The sequence below is a fragment of the Oryctolagus cuniculus genome, chromosome X (genome assembly GCF_051225735.1).
Source record: "Oryctolagus cuniculus isolate XC-2025 breed Fujian yellow rabbit chromosome X, ASM5122573v1, whole genome shotgun sequence".
Lineage (NCBI taxonomy): Eukaryota > Metazoa > Chordata > Mammalia > Lagomorpha > Leporidae > Oryctolagus > Oryctolagus cuniculus.
The window spans coordinates 76,268,716-76,286,292 of NC_142888.1; the positions used below are offsets into that span (position 1 = coordinate 76,268,716).

Sequence of the window (17,577 nt, forward strand, 5' to 3'; positions counted from 1 at the left end):
CCTCAAATAAATAAAACCTTTAAAAAATAAATATATCTATGAAATCTGTTATCTTAATAAAAATTTTAAAATGGAGACGACAAATTCATAATGTGGAAAGTTAAACATATTACTGTTTTATTATTCAGATTTTCTCTCCTCTAACTCTTTACAAACAATGCTCCTTTCCCCTATCCTCAAATGACAGGGAAACTTTGCCAAATAGAGCTTTAGGCTTTATCAATGGGGAATCAGGAGCAGAGGACAATAAATGGAGAATTATAGCTAATAATTAGGGCTGAAGGCAAGAAAAGATTTTCATAATGTGAGGAAGTTGAAAGATAGTAAGTGAAAGAGTAGCTGAGATGTGAGAGAAGAATATAGGAAGGGCAAAAACAAAATTTTAAGATGTATTTCTAAAGACCACATTTCCCCTTCATAAGATTAGGTGATATAACTAAAGAGGTGAATGATTCTAAAGTCACTCTTGGTTGAATGAACTGTGTTCCATATGTCCTAAATATCATTTGATGTACTACATGGATCTTTGTCTTCAAATGATTTGTAGTTACCTTTCTCTGAAGGGAGGAGAGAACTTCCACTTTGACTACGACCTTGTATAAATATGATCGATGTCCGCAAACTCAAAAAGCTTCCATAGCCTTGGCAACTCATGACAAGAGCCTAGGGAGATTACTGACGCCATAAACAAGAGTGTCAAATTGTTAAGTCAACAACAGGAGTCACTGTGCACTTACTCCTCATGTAGGATCTCTGTCCTTAATGTGTTGCTCAATGTGAATTAATGCTATAACTAGTACTCAAACAGTATTTTAAACTTCATGTTCTGTGTAGGTGCAAACTGTTGAAATCTTTACTTAGTATATACTAAATTGATCTTCTGTATATAAAGGTAATTGAAAATGAATCTTGATGTGAATCGAAGGGGAGAGGGAGCGGGAGTTGGGAGGGTTGCGGGTGGGAGGGAAGCTATGTGGGGGAAAAGCCATTATAATTCATAAGCTGTACTTTGGAAATTTATATTTACTAAATAAAAGTTAAAATAAATAAATAAATAAATAACATCAGAGACTTGTTCAAAAAAAAATATTTTCAACTCTGGTAATATATCTTCCTGATTTAACATAATAACTTCATACCATGGAAGAAACTTCATCAGCCAGAATTCCATTATAAATACTGTTGCAATATAATGAAATATTTTATATTAAATATGATTAATTAGAAGTACAATGTGAGAAGATGGGAGTAATATTTGGAAAGGGGTAAAAAATAAACTCAGATGTATACATTGAAACAGCTTAATAATACCAGTTAGATATAAGTAAATATCAATTTTGCTTGTTTTTTTTCAACTTTTATTTAACAAAGAACAACTTTTGGATTATAGCAGCTTTTCCCCCCATAACCTCCCTCCCACCTGCAACCATCCCATCTGCCACTCCCACTCCCATACAATTCTTCATCAAAATACATTTTCAATTATCTTTATATACAGAAGATCAAGTTAGTATAAACTAAGTAAAGATTTCAACAGACTGCACCCACACAGACACACAAAGTAGAAAGTATTGGTGGAGCACTAGTTATATCATTAATTCACATAGTACAACACATTAAGGACAGAGATCCTACATGGGGAGTAAGTGCACAGTGACTTCCGTTGTTGATTTTTTTAACTTTTATTTAATAAATATAAATTTCCAAAGTACAGCTTTTGGACTACAGTGGCTTTTTCCCCCCATAACCTCCCTCCCACCCACAAACCTCCCCTCTCTTGCTCCCTCTCCCCTTCCATTCACATCAAGATTCATTTTCAATTACCTTTATATACAGAAGATCAATTTAGTATATATTAAGTAAAGATTTCAACACACTGCACCCACACAGAGACACAAAGTAGAAAGTACTGGTTGAGCACTAGTTATACCATTAATTCACATAGTACAACACATTAAGGACAGAGATCCTACATGGGGAATAAGTGCACAGTGACTCCTGTTGTTGATTTAACAATTGACACACTTGTTTATGGCGTCTGCAATCACCTGAGTTTTTTGTCATGAGCTGCCAAGGTTATGGAAGCCTTTTGAGTTCGCCAACTCCAATCTTATTTAGCCAAGGTCATAGTCAAAGTGGAAGTTCTCCCCTCCCTTCAAAGAAACGTACCTCCTTCTTTGATGGGCTGTTCTTTCCACTGGGATCTCGTTTAGGTCATTTTTTTTTTTTTGCCAGAGTGTCTTGGCTTTCCATGCCTGAAATACTCTCATGGGCTTTTCAGCTGGATCCACATGCCTTAAAGGCTAATTCTGAGGCCAGAGTGCTGTTTAGGACATCTGCCATTCTATGAGACTGCTGTGTATCCTGCTTCCCATGTTGGATCATTCTCCACTTTTTAATTCTATCTGTTAGTATGAGCAGACACTAGTCTTGTTTATGTGATCCCTTTGACTCTTCATCTTATCATTATGATCAATTATCAACTGAAACTGATCACTTTGACTAGTGAGATGGCATTGGTACACACCACCTTGAAATAGATAAAGTTCTTTATGTGTTCAGTACAAATGCCATTTTTTCCTAATGTCCAATTGTTTTGAACTTAAAATTGGTTGAATACACAGATGCAAAGTCCATGGTGACAGAGGGTCAAACATATATGAACATTAATATTTTCCTGAGAAAGGATTCATATCTTCCATAAATTCTCAAAGAGTTTATGAACACCCAAAAATGTTCAGAATCACTGCTAAAGAAAAAGGAATGTGTATACATGCATATATTTAAATGCAGATAAGTAAATTCCTGGGATCAACTAATATTCATACATCATAGAATATTTGAACAAATCTACCAAATATGGATCAGTGATCAAAATATTATCAACAAAGAAAATCTCAAGACCAGATGGTTTCACTGATAAATTCTACCAAAAATTTAAAGGAATGCTAATATCAACTCTCTCAAACTTTCACAAAAAGTAGATGTGAAAATACATCCCAATTCATTATATGAGAGCCAGACCAAACACTACAAGAAATCTGCAGAACAATAAACCTGATGACGATAGATATGAACATTCTCAACAAAATACTCTAAAACTTAATCTAATAGCATATTAAAATGATAATGTTCCATTAGCCAGCGGAATTTACACAGGAATGCCAGGATGGTTCAACATATGATAATCAATCAATGAAATACAAAATATTATTAGAATGCTGGAAAAACTATTTAAATTGATACATAAAAAAAGCATTTGACAAAATTTAGCACTGCTATGATAACTCCAGAAAGATAGAAAAAGTAGGGAATATTCTTATATTAATTTAAAAATCAAATGCCCAATAATATAGTTATGTACAAACACTTTTTTGAGGAAAACTAAAACACAAATGACATCTACATGAAGTAGGCTTTAAGAAATGAAAAGACTCTAGAATATTGCTGAACAGGAAGTCTTAACATTATTAAAATTTGAGTTATACATGCAGAAGCAGAAATTAGAATGGTGGTTATAAGGACTAGGGAGCCAGCACAAAGGGAATTTATTGTTCAGTGGCTATAAACTTTCAATTTTGGAAAGTAAAAAAGTTCTAGAGATCTCTTGCACAACAACGTGCATAAACTTAACACTACTATACTCTATACTTAAGTTTGATTAAAATGGTAATACATCACTTCTCAGCCTTTTGGCTAAGATCAAGTGTAGTATCTGTTCTTATCAGTTTAAAATGGTAATCCTAATGTATTTTTATCACAAGTTTCAATTACCTTTAATTTATAAGGTTATTATTTCAATAAAATACTAACATTTTAAAGAGACTGAAATGTTAATTATAGTGTATATATGGAAATAAGCAAAGATATCCAAGAAAAATGTTTAAAAGGAACAATATAAGTTTGGTAGGAGGGGAAGGACAGTTGGAGGCTTACTAGACCTACCAATAAATAACATAAATAAATAAATGTTCAGTAATTAAACTAAGATAGTATTCTAGTATTAATATAAAATGAGACAGATCCACAAAACAGACTAGCAGTGTGTGTGTGTGGGGTGTACACTACATATATAGAGAAAGGGAGAGTTAGGGGAGGGAGAAGGAAAGAGAGAGGGAGATTAAAAGACAGTGAGAAAGCAAATGGGGCTACTATCATTTGGATGTAATTTGTCCCCCAATGTTTCAGTGTTGGAGGCTTGGTCCTCATTGTGGTGATATTAAGAGGTGGGGCCTAGCATGCAGAAGTCTGAAACTCGAACCCTATCTTACACCATACACAAAAATCCGCTCAAAATGGAACTAAGACCTACATCCATGACCCAATATTATCAAATTACTAGAGAACATTGGGGAAACTCTTTAAGACATTGGCACAGGCAAATATTTCTTGGAAAGACCCCCAGAAACACAGGCAATCAAAGTAAAATGAACAAATGGGATTACATCAAGCTGAAAAAAGTCTGCACTGCAAAAGAAACAATCAGCAAAGTGAAGAGACAACCAACAGAATGGGAAAAAAAAGGTATTTGCAAACTATGCAACTGATAAAGGGTCAACACCCAGAATCTATAAAGAGCTCAAAATCCACCACAACAAAACAAACCATCCAATTAAGAAATGGACAAAGGACTTGAACAGGCATTTTTAAGAGAGGAAATTCAAATGGACAACATATACTTAAAAAACTGCTCAGGATCACTAGCCATCAGGAAAATGCAAAACAAAACCACAGTGACGTTTCACCTCACTCCAGTTAGAATGGCTCTCATACAGAAATCAACAAACCACAAATGCTGGTAAGGATGTAGGGGAGAAGATGACCTTGTCCATTTTTGGTGGGAACATAAGCTATTGCAGCCACTGTGGAAGACAATATGGAGGTACCTGAGAAATCTGAATATAGATCTACCATATGATCCAGCCATCTCACTCTTGGGAATTTACCAATAGAAATCAGCATATGAATGAATTATCTGTACCCCCATGTTCATTGCAGCACAATTCATAATAGCTACGATAGGGGATCAACCTATACATACCTCAATTATTGACTGGATAAAGAAATTATGATATATATATATATATATATAGGCTATAGAGTACTACTCAGATATAAAAAAAGAAATGAAATCCTGTCTTTTGCAACAACACAGACACAACTGGAGACCATTATACTTAGTGAAATAACCCAGCCCCCCAAAAATACCATACTATTTGTTGAACTCTTTTACATAGTGTAGGGTTAACGTTACAAAAATTAAGTAAACTAAAATTAGATCTTTGGAAAAATTGAGTGGGAATGGGGGAGGGAAGAGGAAGAAGGTTTGGAGCATGGGTGGAAGGGAAGCATGACTATGTTCCTAAATATGTATAAAGTACATGAAACTTGTATAATTTAAATAAAATTTTAAAAATAAAATAAAATAGATTAATAAAAAAAAGAGGTGGGACCTAATGTAGTTGGTTAAATCTCAAGAGAGGGTTGTTACATAAGGAGCAATCCCGCCCCTCCCCCTTGATCAAGCTTCCCGTCTTCAGATGTGATCTCTCCCTCATACATACAATCCTGCCATGATGCTATTCTCTTTACCCTCAGCAGAGGCTGAATCAATGGAAGTGCCCAATCTTGGACTCTCAGCCTCCAAAACTGAAAACTAAATAAACCTCTATTCTTTATAAATAAGCAAGGCCTTGGTATTTTACTATAGCAAAAAAACTGATTAATATATGGGAATATTAAATCAATGGACTTTAAAAGTAAATTTTTATTTGGAACACTTTATAACCATTTGGACAAAGAAAAAATTGCATCAACATATCACTTGGTCCAATAAGATAAGTTTCAAATTGATCAGAAATTTTAAACTTAAAAATAATGAAACCATACAAATACAAAAGTAAATATCAACATATTTATATGTAACCTAGTGGTAAGGAAAGGCTTGGTAACATCAATGAAAACCATAATTAGAAAAACATAAATGTGAATGAAAATCTATAAAAAATACTCATGTTATATCACAAAGTGTTATATATCTCTAAGAAATAAACCATGATATTAGGAAAGAAGAGTAAGAACATGATTTAATAAAACTATGAACAAGCAATTCCCAGAAATAAAAATGAGCCTTAAACACATAAAAATATTCAATTTCCCAAATACTAAGATATGTGCAAATTATGACTATACTGAGATTTCATTTTCCTCCTTATCATATTGGCAAAACCTAGTGTTGGGTAGCATAGTTATTTGGAAAGAATGTTAGGCAAACAGGCATTCTCATGCATGATTGAAAAGCAAAATAATGCAATTCCCATGAAGAATTATTTGCAATATTTAGAAAACTTATAAATGACCTACCAATCCCAATTCTCAGACTTTATCTCAAAGATAACATTTACAAATATATACATTTACTTGTTCACAAGAATATTCAAAGTGACAGTTTATAATAGCAACATTTTGGAGAAAATGTCTTAGTAGAGGAATGATTGACAAGTTATAACATATGGCATATAATACAACACAACTGAGGACTTTATACCAGTACAAAATTAAAAAATCTCTATACACTTATGCTAAATGATCTCAATGATAAAATAGGAAATGAAAAACAAGTGTGCAAAAATATATGTAGTTTGTTGAATTTTATATAAGAAATCAGTGGGAAAATATTTCTTCATATGTAATTTCAAGTTTGGAAAGATATAGATTAATATATCTGTTCAATTTAGAATGATGTAAATGTATCATATATTCAAAGCATAATTTACTGAAAAGGGAAACAAAAAGATAACTAAAATTTAACCCCTACTATCCAAAGCAAAATTGACTAAAATTAACAAAGATGGAAGTAATGTACTACTGACTTCGAAATATAATACAAAGCTATGGTACTCAAAACATGGCACTGGTATGAAAATAGACATAGTCCAGTGGGACAGAGTAGAGAACACAATAATAAATCTGTTCATCTAAAGTCAACTAATTTTTGATAAGGGTGCCAATCATACACGATGGAGAAAAGGGCAGTTTACTCAATATTTGGTGCTGGGAAAACTAGATACTCATATGTATAAGAACCAAATTAGACCCTACATGCATGAGATTTAAGCATCAACTGAAAATATATTAAAGAATTAAATGTATGAACCAAAACTATGAAACTACTAGAAGAAAGCACATGGGAAAATCTCTGTGACATGTGTCCCTATGTGGAAGAAGGGAGTGAAGATCTCTGAGGTTCCTTTTATAAGGGAATTAATCCCATTTACAAGGACAAAGCCCTCCTTATGTAACCACCTCCTAATGGCCCCATCATATAATATAGCCTTGGCAACCAGGTATCAACATACGAACTTCAAGGGAACACAAATATTTAAACAACAACAATACATGAAACAGGAAATAAGCTAATGAAAGAACTATTTAGTTACAGCAAAACCATAGAATAAAGGCCCAGTACATGTTGCATTGTAAAGTGAAACTTTCTCTAATCTCTAGCCTCCTGAGTTCATACAAAAAAAATTATTCTATGTGGAACAAGGCTTGGAGCCAAAGATCAAATCAAGGATCTGGCTGCAAATTCTTTGCTAGGACCTCCTAAATACACGTCTAGTGGATTCTTTCAGCTAGACAAAACAGATGTTATACACCATTCTTTTACAACTCCTAGAATGCAAAGAGAGTTCTTGTCAAAAAATAATCATGGATATTCTTTTTGAGACATATAATAAAACTCAATCAGTGTCATAGGAAACATAATATTTTTAAGGCAGTTATATCACTTTCATTTAAATGGACAGAGAATAAAAATTAAAAAGAGAAGATACTCTGTGGCTATAACATTCTGCATAGAAAAAACAGACTGCAAAATTTAATATAATGTAAATATAATTTTTTTAAATATTTATTTTTATCTGCATGAAACAGAGAAGGAAACACAGAGAGGCATTTATAAAGAGACATTCCATCTACTGGTTCACCCCTAAATGCCTGCAACAGCTTGGTCTACCATGCCAAAAGGAAGAGCCCAGAACTCAGTTTGGATCTCCCATATGGATGGCAGAGATGCAAGCATTTGGACCATCTTCTGATACTTCTCAGACTGCTTTAGCAGGAAACTGACTCAGAAACTGAATAGCTGGGACTTGAACAGATAGGCACACTGAAATGGAATGCGGGCATACCAAGCAGAGGTTTCATCTGCCTTGCAACAAAATCTGTTCTAATCTGGACCATTTTTAGTGAAACAGGAAGAATAATACAGAAGGTAGAGTGAAGACCCCAAATTGTGGAGCCAAGAGTCTGAGAAAACAACGAATTCGTGAACCATTCCTATTGAATAGAATTGGGCTCTAATAAAAGAACAGTCCCACTCTATGAAGCAGCACTCAACAGCATGTTTTCAGTGGTATCTCAGAATTTCAATATATAGGTGACTTCTGAGTGACTCTTGAAATTCCCATTTTTGAATAGGAATGCCTACTGTACTTATATATATGTGTGTGTGTATCACTTTTGGAAGTTTGTAAAGTGAATAGATAGCTTGTGTTTTAGCTTTCCAGTTCTCTGGATGAAAAAGACTTGAACATCAGGACAGATACCAAAAGAACATTATCTAATGAACTCAATATAGATCTAGATCAGAAATTAGAAAACTAGATTAGACGGCCGGCGCTGCAGCTCAATAGGCTAATCCTCTGCCTAGCGGCGCCGACGCACCGGGTTCTAGTCCCGGTCGGGGCCCTGGATTCTGTCCCGGTTGCCCCTCTTCCAGGCCAGCTCTCTGCTGTGGCCCGGGAGTGCAGTGGAGGATGGCCCAAGTGCTTGGGCCCAGCACCCCATGGGAGACCAGGATAAGTACCTGGCTCCTGCCATCAGATCAGCACAGTGCGCTGGCCGCAGCACACCATTGGAGGGTGAACCAACGGCAAAAGGAAGACCTTTCTCTCTGTCTCTCTCTCTCTCACTGTCCACTCTGCTTGTAAAAAAAAAAATGAGATTAGAATTTTAGACGTAAGTCTATTGTCATAATGGGATTTGAATTTGAAGACAAAGAATAAGCTATTTTCACCCAATAGGAATGTGAATTATTTTGCCTAGAAGAGAAGAAGGGTAGATTGAAAAACATGGCCATAGTACATTACAGCTCCTGTTATCAAGAAGTGGCATGCTTTCCCCTGCTGCTTGAATTTGATTTGCCTTGTGAGTTATCGAAGGAAAAGAAAACTGTGATTATATACATTCCAAACCCTAAAACTCGAGAGGATAAGTTGAAAATGCTGCCTTTACTTAAAATGCTGCCCTGGAATTGATATGCTATTGAAAAATACAGGGATTAAAGACTATGTGAAAAAAAATTCCTAGCATCCCCAGATATCCCAACTAATAAGCCTCGTGAATAAACTGACGGCTCAATGCAGTCACAAAAATGAACCTAGGCAAGGCTGACAAAACAGCCTAGTTACTCCACAGAATCATAACAGTAATAATTCCTTGTTTTCCGCCACAAAGTGTCGGGGTACCATTATACAGTGTATTGGTTCCCTACTAAAAGCTGCTTAAAACTATGAAAATACATATTACATGTTACCATTATTCATCAGTATCCAAATTGTTTGCCTTCTGCCTGCATGAAAGAGTTGCCCACTGAAACTATAGGACATGACCCTGTGATATGATTGCATTGAGCCATGACTTGTGGACAGAAGTAGCATGTGTAGCAGCTATGGTAAAGTATTTAGTTGACAGTTCTTGGCCCCCAGCCTACTCTCCCACTTCAATGATTGTGTAAACTTCTATGGATGGCAATATTATATGAATAAAACATTCTGGAATACTGAAATAAGCTTATATATCTACATGTATTAAGAGTGAATAACATACAGAAAACTTTTCAAAATCAGCAAATAAACTCTTGTTCGTCTACTGAGATTTAGATGTTGCATATTAGAGTTGGTACAGAGTCTAGCAAATCCTTGAATCTCAATCCATCAGTGAGATCATAATGTGACATGTCCAATGATCACTAATACTTCTCCTCCTCTCATTTCTAGATCCCAATTCTGCAAAGACCTTAGTGTGAAAAGGATAGTAACAGTTGGATTTCCAGTCAGTATTTGGGAGATATCTCCTGATACCACTGTGAGGAAAGCTTTGAATTCAACATGAGTTGGATGTTAGAGGTTTTAAATAAAATGTTTTAAAGGTTCATTTATTCATTTGAAAGGCAAAATTATAGGTAAAGAGAGAGATAAACCCATCATCCGTCTGCTGCTTCACTTTCAAAATGGCCACAATGGCCTGAGCTTGGCCAGATTGAAGCCTTGAACGCTATCCCGGTCTCCCATGTGGGTCAGAGACCCAAAAACATAAATCATCTTCCACTGCTTTCTCAGGTGCACTAGCAGGAAGCGGGGTCAGAAGTGGAACAGCCAGGACTTGAACTGGCACTCATAATGGACACAGGCATTGCTGCAGCAGCTTAACCCACTGTACCACAATGCCATCCTCCAAATGTCTTTTTAATAACAAAGTCACCAGTGACCTAAAAGCTATGCCATCTGAACAACATGACTTAAAAATATTTTCCCTATAAGTGTCGAAGAGATTACACAAATAAGGCCAGTGTAAGCAAATAATGAAGGATAGAATCAAAAGGGAGAGAATGATCCTGCGGGGGAAGCAGGACACGCAGCAGACTCATAGAATGGCAAACGCCCCAAACAGCACTCCTGCCTCAGAATCAACCCTTGGGACATTCGGATCTGACTAAAAGGTCCATGAGAGTCTCACAGGCATGGAAAGCCATGACACAGTAGCAAAAAACAATCTAAATGAAAGATCCTGGTGAACAAGACCCCAGCAGAAGGAACAGGCCATCAAGGAGAGAGGCGCCTTTCTCTGAAGAGAGGAAGGAACCTCCACTGTGATACGGCCTTGACTAAACAAATTCAGAGTCGGTGAACTCAAGGGGCTTCCATAGCCTAGACAGCTCATAGCAAGAGTCTCGGGTGATTGCTGACATCATAAATAAGAGTGCCAATTGTTAAATCAACAACGGGAGTTACTGGGTTCATACTCCCCATGTAGGATCTCTGTCCTTAATGTGTTTAACTATGAAACTCAAAAACAACACTACTAGTCGAACAATACCCTATACCTGGTTCAGTTGTGTGAGTGCAGCCTGTTGAAACCCCTGCTTAGTATATACTAAGTTGATCTTCAGTATATAAAGGTAATTGAAAATGAAACGTGATGAAGGGCGGGTTGGGAGAGGGAGTGGGAGAGGGGAGGGCCACAGGAGGGAGGGAGGTTGAGGGGGGGGAAGCCACAACAATACAAAAGTTGCATTTTATAGTCTACTTAAAACTATTGGTTGAACTCTGTAATTAATACACAATTACTCTTAGGTGTTTAATTAATGCTATAACTAGACTCAAATAACATTTTACACTTTGTGTTTCTGTGTGGGAGCAAAATATGGAAATCTTTACTTAATATACGCTAAATTGATCTTCTGTATATAAAGATAATTGAAAATTAATCTTGTTGGGAAGGGAAGGGGAGAGGAAGTGGCAGAGGGGAGCGTTGTGGGTGGGAGGGAAGTTACGGGGGGAGGAAGCTATTGTAATCCATAAACTGTACTTTGGAAATTTATGCTCATTAAATAAAAAAAACGCATTTCATATAAAAAATATTTTCCCTAGTATAACAAAAGTAAGAGTTGGTAGCAATGATGGGACAGAAGAAAAGTTTCGTATTTATAACCCACAAAGTTCAGACTACTCAGTAAACCCATTAACTATATACCCCACAAAATTCAAGAAGGCACTACATTCAAAGTATGATTGATAATAGGTCCCCATTCTGGGCTACCATCTGGCGATTTAGATGTTACCATTATCTATTGTGAAGATGATATCCTTGGGATTCAAAGCTTTCCCGTTGCTACTCCCTCAAGTATCAAAATTCAGTTCCTCTTGAACAACTTTTCCTATTGAACCTTCACAGGACACAAAGCATGGTGCTTTTGACATTGCACCTAGCCAAATAAATGTTTGTGTACAACATATTGTACGAGAGGAGAAAAAAACCTCAGGATGCAATCTATCAATGGAATGGAAAAATTATCAATGGAATTGGAGCATATCTCATATTATTACTTATGTTTAATTGGCAATATAAATCCTTTCTCACTGTTTTCTGCTTTTGATACTTGGTTCTAGTTCCAAATTTTCCTCTCAATCCCACCTTTAGTTTATTCTATTCTCTGTTGATCATTTAGGCATGTTTCTATTTGCCAATCTAAGAGATTTACAGGGGTGGGGAAGTTTTTTTTTTTTTTTCTGTAAGGGCCATTTGGATACTCATAACATCACTTGCAGGACATAAAAATTATCAATAAAAAATTAGCCTGCTATAATTTATTGAACTTTTTTAAAAATTTATTTGAAACAGAGACAGACAATGTTTTCCATTTACTATTCCACTCCTCAAATGGCCACAACAGCTGGGGTTGTGTTTCCAAACCAAGAAACAGGAGCTTCTTCTGGGTCTCCCATGTGGGTGCAGGGCCCAAGGACTTGGGCCATCATCTGCTGCTTTGCCAGGTGCATTAGCAGAGAGCTGCATTGGAAGTGGAGCAGCCAGGACTCAAACAGACACTCATATGGGATGCTGTCACTACAGGTGGTGTTTTGCCCATTATGCCACAGCTCCAGACCCAATTTATTGAATTTCAAATCCTGCCCACAGTTTCCTTGATAGGTACAGAGCAAAGTATTTAGCATACCTTCTACAGCCCTCGGGCCAGACATTCCCCATCCCTAGAAGGTCTCTGAGGAAATATTGCCCTTCCGAAGTATTTGCTCCTTACCACCACCACCACCACTATCGTCACCACTATTTTGGAAAAATTCAACTCAGTGGCATCCATAGCCTCAAGAAGAAATATCCCTGATTATGCCTCTGTCCCTTTAAGCATAATCTTCTCTTCTGAAATGCCCTTTCCTTCTACACAAATTTATCACTGCTCTTCCTTACCACTTCTTTCTACACATGTGTTTCTTGTTCGTCCCTACCAAACCTTGCAACTAGCAATTCTTCTACCTCCCCAAATGCATAATACACTATCAAAGGTGAGAATATTCCCAAAATAAAACATGGTTTTAGGGCAAGATTTTACGGATGCCAGAAAATTATAAAAATACTTCATTATAGCTAATAAAAATTGTAAGAAAACTTTCTAATTGCTTAGTCATTTCACAATTGAGTAATTCTATTTATTCATAGATATTAAAACATTTTTGAATCTAGTGTACTCCTTGAGAAGACTCCAGTTGTAATATAAAATAAATCTAAGCTAAGGACTCCCTTGTAATGTCTCATCATTGTCTTTGAATTTTAAATCCTCCAATATTGCTATTTTATCTGGGGAGTGAACCAACAGAAGGAAGACCTCTCTGTCTCTCTCGCTGTGTGTAACTCTGCCTCTCAAATAAACAAACCTTAAAAAGATTCCCTTTTGTGCATGGATTCCATTTTCCACAAATTGTTTGAAGCACTGCCTTGTGTGTTCTATTAGTTCTTCTCCTCTGTAGAACTCTGTCTTATGTCAGGGCACACAGTTTCCTCTTTTAACCAATCAATTGATTTGTAAATCATGGTGATGGGGTGAGAGTGAGCAAGCAAGAGTGCAATAAATCTTCCATCCACCAGTTCACTCCCCAAATGAGAAAAATGGTTGTGACTGGGCCAGGCCAAAGCCAAGAACCTATAACCATATACAGGTCTCCCACATGGTTTACAGAGATCCAAGCACTTGTCCCATCTTCTGCTACTTTCCCAGGTACATTAGAAAGGAGCTGGATTAAAAGTGGAGAAGCCAGGACTCAAACAGGTGTTCATGTGAGATGCTGGCATCTCAAATGATGGCTTAACTTGCTGCCCCAAAATGTCAGTCCAGGGCATACTAATTCAATGACACACATAATAACATTTCATATATACTGATTTATTTAGAAGTAGATATGATAATCACTCATATTGGACATAGCCAGTTGAAATTCAATTTTGAAAATGGAAATTAAAAGAACCCTATTTTCCATCACATAGCAAGACATTCTATGTTTAACAAGTCCCATAGTTTTCTGAGCCTACTACCGATCAGTCCCCATAGTAGAGGAACTTAACCCCAACCCACTAATGACTCTAGAGTATAAGCATAAGCTTAGAAACATATATAAGACATGTACATAAGTTGACAGCTAAGCATAAAGTCAGCTCAGGTATGAACAATATTGAAAAGTGTACCCTGCTTCTTCGTGACTCAGTTTTTGCCTTAATATGTGACACTGAAGCTCTCCTGTGGTCCAATTCTGGAATTGAAACCATGGTCTTGTTTTCCAAGAATCCTTGCACCATGACTATCTACTTCTTTTGTGCTTTTGCCCTCCTCCCCCTGGCCCAGATACTAGATTTCTAATACTGAATCACTTTCATTTTCTACCTATCTTCTGAGACTATGGGTTTTAATTGAAAATCTATCTGCCTGATGCGCACCTCTGAATATCCTTGATGTCAGTTCATCCCCCTGGATGTACTTCTTTGTCCCTACACTGATGTATTTATTCAAAGATTTACTGCTGTAATTCAAGGAGTTGCTACCAGGTGGATGGCAACACCAACACTAATAGGTGACATTGGTTCATAACAGTTTAGCAATTTTGTTAAGTGTATGTGAGAGAGGGAAATTGGTATAGGTGATTCAGATTATAATGTTTTAAAATGTTTCATACATCAACACAAAATGGTTAATGTAAAAATTGCATCGCATCTAATTGTCTCACATTTCCTGAAGAAAATCAACTGAAAACACAAGTTTCATCAAGTTGGAACTCCCCTCCCACCAAATCAACCTCCAAAAAATAGCTAAGTGAAGATATTATAAAAAGGAGGATTTTAAAACTTATTCTTTTGTACATAAGTTCACCCATAAGGTAAATAACACAGAGGTCACTGCTCTAAGAAAATGGAAATATAACTACAATTCCAGTGCTATATTGGATAGCTCTCACACATAAGGCCCTATTAAAAATATTGAAGATTATTAGAATAAGAAAAGCAAAATGTACTGAAAGAGAAAGTAAAAGCTGAAAAAAATTAATGGATCAGAGAATTCATTTTGCTGCCCCATGTTATTCTATTAATACTAAAATTTTCTTTCACAGAAAAAATTTAAGCCTCATTTTCTCTAAATATTTTTGATCATGCAAACATATCAGTTTTTAAAAGCACTTTATATGCATACATATATAAAAATAAGCCATAACCACACACTTAATATATGTATACATAAAGAAATAGCCACAAATATATTCAGAAACTTCAATTAGGTGTTAAACAGTTATGATTAAGCTCAAAGAAATGCTATCAAATACTACATAAAAATTCAATGATTTAAAACATTGTTGAAGTATTTTTACAGATTTATGTTAATGTTGAAAATGCTTATTACTGTTCTGCTAATCAATATGGCTTCAATAGCTAATAGCTATTAATCAATAGCTAATAGCTCAAGGTACAATATCCATTTAGAGCAGAATTCATTGTTAATAATAATCTATATGAAATCTACATTTCATATAGATTCCAAGAAAATTGAAAACATACCTTGGCCATCTTCCACAACAGTTCTGTTTGTACCATCATTTTTACTCTATTTATGACTAGTGAAAAACTCATACTAGTAGTGTTAGTCCCATCTTTTCTTGTTTGTGCTGACATTTTAGTATTACCTATAACCAAAGTTTCCTGAAATAACATTTCCACTTAACCTCGCTTAATGTTATCCAAAAATGAACTGAAATGAGCATACAGAAATTGTAATGTTTAACAATGCACTGAAAGCAACAGAGTATTAGTACCATCTCCTTCACATTGTGAAATGTCTGTAATTTACTGGGATAAGTCCTGTACCACATAAAGTATTTGATGATCGAGCATGTACTTCCAGTGAGAGTGCCTGTGTCAGTCTCTATGGAACACATTAGTTAACTTCTGGAGTGTTTTGCATGCTCTATCTCATGAAGCTATGAAAATCAAATTAGATAATGTGTACAATAGTTCTATCACCAAACTTAGTGTGTAATTGACAAACATATTTTGTTCTTTTAGCAGAATTATTCTCCTAAATTTGGAACCAGAAATCCACATATTGGGAAAACTATTAAAAATGTGCCTTGAGAAGGAAAAGGAAAGTTCTACATATAATACATAGAATTGTCCTCAGGAGACAGTCAACTGGGATGTTCCCCTAGGACTCTTTAACAAACTGGTTATACTTAAGAAATAAATGAGCTCAAAGTGAATAACTCCATTGGACCTTGGAGAGATTATTTTCATTATAATTTGCTTTCTATAATATCATACACTTCACTAGCTTGTCTACTGCCTTGTTTATGCTTCTTACAGAGGTAAATTTAGAGTTCTCTGCTTAGAGTTTCATTCTTCATTCTTTCCATATTTGATAAAGTTTTAGATTTGGTAGGTGTTGAGATGCTTAATAAATTTCAATCACGGTTTTTGAGAAATTATAATCGATTGCTCATCTTTTCTCTATCACTGTCAAGTGTGTTGTTCAGTAACAGAACATCAGTGAACTCGGTATTGCCTCTGAAGTTTTAATTTTAAAGTGCTAGCTTTTATGTTGCTTATCCTGATTTTCCCAAATGGATTCCAATAAATATAACCTCAATGGAGGAAATAAAGTATCATACAAAATCTACATTGAGTTATTTTACTGTCCTAGTTCATTATTGCTAAATGCTGTCTGCTTTTTTGTGCTACTGAAGATCCAGTGCAACTTAGAACATCTTATCCTCAAGTATTGTTAAATTCATTATGCAAGCTGGTGAATTTGATCATGAGAGGGAACAGTTTAGTTTCTCTGCATTGAAAGACCTACATTCCTCATTAAGATGGCTGTCCTTGTCTTTGCCACAGCTCTGCTAGAGTCCTTGATACTGATGACGTTGCCTTAAGAGTCACTACATTGCTGTACATATTTTACACACACATACACACACACACACAAAGAGAGAGAGAGAGAGAGAGAACTATAGAGGGAAGAAACTGAAAATCAGAAACATCTTAGAGAAAAAGTATCTTAGAGGAAACCATTCAATATTTCTATGGGGGTGCAAACGACTGAAATCTTTACTTAATGTACACTAAACTGATCTTCTGTAAAAAAAAAAAAAAGAAAGAAAAAGAAAAAAAAAAGAAAGAAATTTTCAATTCCCAACTTGACTCTCACTGGGATTAAACATGACAATAGGTCTGATCTGATTTCATCATCATTTTAAAAAAATCATCTATTATTTTTCACTTTATGTTTCTGTGTGGGAGCAAACTGTTGAAATACTTACTTAAGGTATACTAAGCTGATCTTCTGTATATTAAGATAATCGAAAATGAATCTTGATGTGAATGGAAGGGGAGAGGGAGTGGGAAAGGGGAGGGTTGTTGGTGGGAGGGACGGTATGGGGGGGAAGCCATTGTAACCCATGA

At 35.7% G+C, this 17,577-nt stretch overlaps 1 pseudogene; it reads left to right on the forward strand.

Moving 5' to 3' along the window:
* Positions 1 to 3,676: 3,676 nt before the first annotated feature.
* On the forward strand, positions 3,677 to 3,779 carry LOC127485075 (U2 spliceosomal RNA; annotated as a pseudogene).
* The last annotated feature ends 13,798 nt before the right edge of the window (positions 3,780 to 17,577 follow it).